Source organism: Triticum aestivum, chromosome 1D (genome assembly GCF_018294505.1).
Source record: "Triticum aestivum cultivar Chinese Spring chromosome 1D, IWGSC CS RefSeq v2.1, whole genome shotgun sequence".
In the NCBI taxonomy this organism is placed as follows: Eukaryota; Viridiplantae; Streptophyta; class Magnoliopsida; order Poales; family Poaceae; genus Triticum; species Triticum aestivum.
The window spans coordinates 339,112,248-339,116,698 of record NC_057796.1 but is presented as its reverse complement, the minus strand read 5'-3'; positions in this window follow the sequence as shown (position 1 = coordinate 339,116,698).

The window sequence follows — 4,451 nt, the reverse complement described above, 5'->3', positions numbered from 1 at the left end:
CGCGGTTGGGTGATTTATGGGACCCCTTGACAGTTCGCCTTGAATAAAACTCCACCAGCAAGGCCCAACCTTGGTTTTACTGTTTGCCACCTAAGCATTTTCCCTTGGGTTTTCACGAGCCCGAGGGTCATCTTTATTTAAACCCCCGGGCCAGTGTTCCTCTGAGTGCTGGTCCAAACTAGAGCCCTTTGCAGCGCCACCTCGGGGAAACTTGAGGCCTGGTTTTAGTTGTTCGGACTGCTCATCCAGTGTGCCCTGAGAACGAGATATGTGCAGCTCCTATCGGGATTTGTCGGCACATTCGGGTGGCTTTGTTGGTCTTGTTTTACCATTGTCGAAATGTCTTGTAAACCGGGATTCCGAGACTGATCGGGTCTTCCTGGGAGAAGGTTTATCCTTCGTTGCCCGCGAGAGCTTATGATGGGCTAAGTTGGGACACCCCTGCAAGGTATTATCTTTCGAAAGCCGTGCCCGCGGTTATGAGGCGGATGGGAATTTGTTAATGTCCGGTTGTAGAGAACTTGTCACTTGACTTAATTAAAATACATCAACCGTGTGTGTAGCCGTGATGGTCTCTTCTCGGCGGAGTTCGGGAAGTGAACACGGTTTGAGTTATGAATGGCGTAAGTAGGAGTTCAGGATCACTTCTTGGTCATTACTAGATGATGACCGTTCCGTTGCTTAGCGCCTGCTGCAGCTCCACCTCTTTACACCATCCTTTCCTATAAGCTTAAATAGTCTTGATCTCGCGGGTGTGAGATTGTTGAGTCCTCGTGACTCACAGATTCTTCCAAATAGTTGCAGGTGCCGACGATGCCAGTGCAGATGACACAACCGAGCTCAAGTGGGAGTTCGATGAGGAACGTGGTCGTTACTATGTTTCTTTTCCTGATGATCAGTAGTGGAGCCCGGTTGGGATGATCGGGGATCTAGCATTTGGGGTTATCTTTTTTTTGGATTTTGACTGCAGTCGGTCTATGTGTGGATTTTGGATGATGTATGAATTATATTTATGTATTGTGTGAAGTGGCGATTGTAAGCCAACTCTCGTTATCCCATTCTTGTTCATTACATGGGATTGTGTGAAGATGACCCTTCTTGCGACAAAACCACAATGCGGTTATGCCTCTAAGTCGTGCCTCGACACGTGGGAGATATAGCCACATCATGGGCGTTACAAGTTGGTAATCAGAGCCATCCCCGACTTAGGAGCCCCCTGCTTGATCGAATCGCTGGTGTTGTTGAGTCTAGAACAAAAATGTTTTGAGTCTTAGGATTATATATATCGGAGAGTAGGATTCTTTTTACTCCTCAGTCCCTTTGTCGCTCTGGTGAGGTATCCTGACGTAGAAGTTTTGACTCTTCTCTCCTCAAATTTCACAAAAAAAATTTAGGATCACGCGGGTATCTTGGAATCGTTCCGATGGTTTTGTGACGAGAACATTGTTCTTGGTGCCTCCTGACATTTAGGGGTTGTGGCAGTGTCCCGGGGAGTTGAGCTCCGAGGTGTTGTCGTCACAATTTTATCGTTGCAGTTCTGGAATACCTGAGTTTCGCCGACATCGAAATCTCTTTTATGCAGTTGTTGGTGAGATCACCTCGACGCCACCCAGTACTGGGGCAGGAGTTCGGGAGTATTTCCATAACTCGTATAACGGATGCTTTTCGAAGGTTGAGGTAAATGATTTCCGAAGGTTTCTTGGTTATGTGTTGACGGATGGATACAGCTGGATCTAGGGATTGCTAGTTTGGGTGATATATTTTGTGTCCCCTATATCCCCAACACCAGATTGCATAACCAGAAATTTCGGGAGTTTATAAGTGGGAATTCAAGTAGCTCCTAGGATATCTTTCCTACAGACGCATGATATGAGATTGGGGTTCGACGTCTATTGGTCCGCCTTTCCACGGTTGGTTTTACAGTGGTCTCGTAGTGTCTTAAAGAGTCCTTGGCTATGTCGACTCGGGGACGCTTCGTATGTCATGTGCACTGCCTTGTACATGATGGTGTTGTATGATCGAGCCCGTGTGGGCCCCACCACGAAAACTTCGGACGAAATCTCTATCATATGTTTGTTCCGGCTTATTCTGCAAGCCAATACTTTGTTTTGTTTTGAATTGTGGTATTCGAGTTGCTTCGAAGTCAAATGTTGATTCCGTACCTTTTTCTAAGTGGCTTCTCAACTTATTGGAAGTGTGATGATTTACTATGGAATTCATTCGTTCATCCTCGTTCGAATGTTTATTGTGAAGACTATATGTAGCAATTTCTATTCGTTGATTCAACTTGACTATTTGTCTATCAAGATGCTAATGGATGTCACCCTCTTCAGGATGGCTCCGCCAACGCGTCAGAATCCGGAACGCAATGATGGGAGTCAGGCGAACCCTCCGCCACCACCTTCGCCTCCGGAGGCATGGCAAGCTATCATGGTAGCCACCAACGCCAATGCTCAGATGATTCTGCAACTCTTGCAAGAACGCACCCAAGGGCAAGGCAATCAAGGGAATCTAGGCCAAGGCAACAATCAGCCTCACTTCGCTACCCTCAACCAGTTTCTCGCAAATCAGCCCAAGTCTTTCAGCTACTGTGCCGAGGCCACAGATGCCGATGATTGGCTCGTGGACATTAACAAGCATTTTGAATGTAGCAATGTCAGGCCTGAGGACTATGTCAAGTTCGCTTCTTTTCAGCTCAAGGACCAAGCTGCTGATTGGTATCAACAATACAAAGATTCCAGAGGAGGTCGTGTGATCACTTGGACTGACTTCTGTCGGGACTTCAAAGCGCACCACATTCCACAAAGTGTTGTTGAGAGCAAGCGTGAGGAGTTCCGCAATCTCAAGCAAGGCAACATGTCTGTGTATCAATTCAACATCCAGTTTCAGAAACTTGCTCGCTTCTCTAAACAAGACGTTCCTGATGAAAAGAGCATGATCTATCACTTTAGAGGTGGCCTTAGAGAGGATCTGCAGTTAGCTCTCCTTCTTGTTGAGCCAACTCAGTTCGATCAATTCTATAACATGGCACTGAAGCAAGAGGCTGCTCAGCTCAAGTGTGAGGCTTCTAAGAAGAGAGTCAGGGACGCAGTTCAGTCTTCTTCTTCCTCTCTAGTGGCTGCTAAGCAACAGAAGTTCTGGTTGCCTCCTCCTCCTCCGTTTCGTCAGCCTTACCAGCAGAAGAACAAAGGTGGCCATGGATCTTCCCAGTCTTCCAACTCTGGCTATCAGAACAAGTCTCAGAATCAAGCTCCAAAGTCGAATGCGCCTTATCATCGTCCACTCTTAGAGGTGACTTGCAACAAATGTCAGCAAAAAGGTCACTATGCTAACAAGTGCTTCAACCAAAGGCGCCTTCCGCCTCCTCCTCCTGTCAGATCTTCCAGCAATGCAGTGGCCAAGCATAATCCCAAGTCTGCAAAGGTGAACATGATGAATGCAGCTCAAGGAGGAATCTACTGATGTGATAATGGGTAATCTCTCAGTTAATGATATTCCTGCAAAAGTCTTATTTGATACTGGTGCATTGTATTCTTTCATGTCAAGACCTTTTGTGGCTATGCATGATCTGGTTACTGAAGTATTGCCGAGTCCTTTGTCTATTGTTTCCCCGGCTCGACAAATGACTTCTCGAGTATTCGTTCGGGATTCCGTTATCAAGATGGGAAACTATAAATTTCTATCTTCTCCAATTGTTCTTGGTGACTCAGATATTGATCTTATTCTCGGGAATGGACTGGCTTTCTAAGCACAAGGCTCAACTTGATTGTGCTGCCAGGGAAATTCAATTGACACACTCTTCTGAGGATGTTATCATTTATGCCGCTCGTCATGAAACCATTCGGTTATTTTCTCTCAATGAGAAGGGCGAATTGAATGCCATCTCTCAAATTCCAGTCATTTGTGAGTATCAAGATGTCTTTCCAGAAGAGCTTCCGGGTATGCCTCCTCACCGGCCAGTTAAGTTCGTTATCGATCTAGAGCCTGGCACTGAACCCGTTTGCAAGCGTCCATACAAGCTTGGACCCAAGGAGCTGAAGGAATTGAAGAAACAGCTCGACGAACAAGAGCGTCTGGGTCTAATCAGACCGAGTTCATCTCCATGGGGTTGTGGTGTTCTTTTTGTCCAGAAGAAGGATGGCACGGACCGACTTTGTGTCGACTACCGTCCATTGAACAAGAAGACAATCAAGAACAAGTATCCACTTCCCAACATCAATGAGCTATTGGAGCAACTCAAAGGTGCTAAAGTATTCTCCAAGCTTGACCTTCGTATGGGTTATCATCAGATTCGCATTCGTGAAGAAGATATTCCCAAGACAACATTCAGAACAAGCTTTGGTTCTTATGAATATACTGTCATGTCTTTCGGCCTTGTCAATGCTCCTCCAACATTCTCTCGGATGATGAATTTCATCTTCAACCCCTATACCAATGAATTCGTCCTGGTG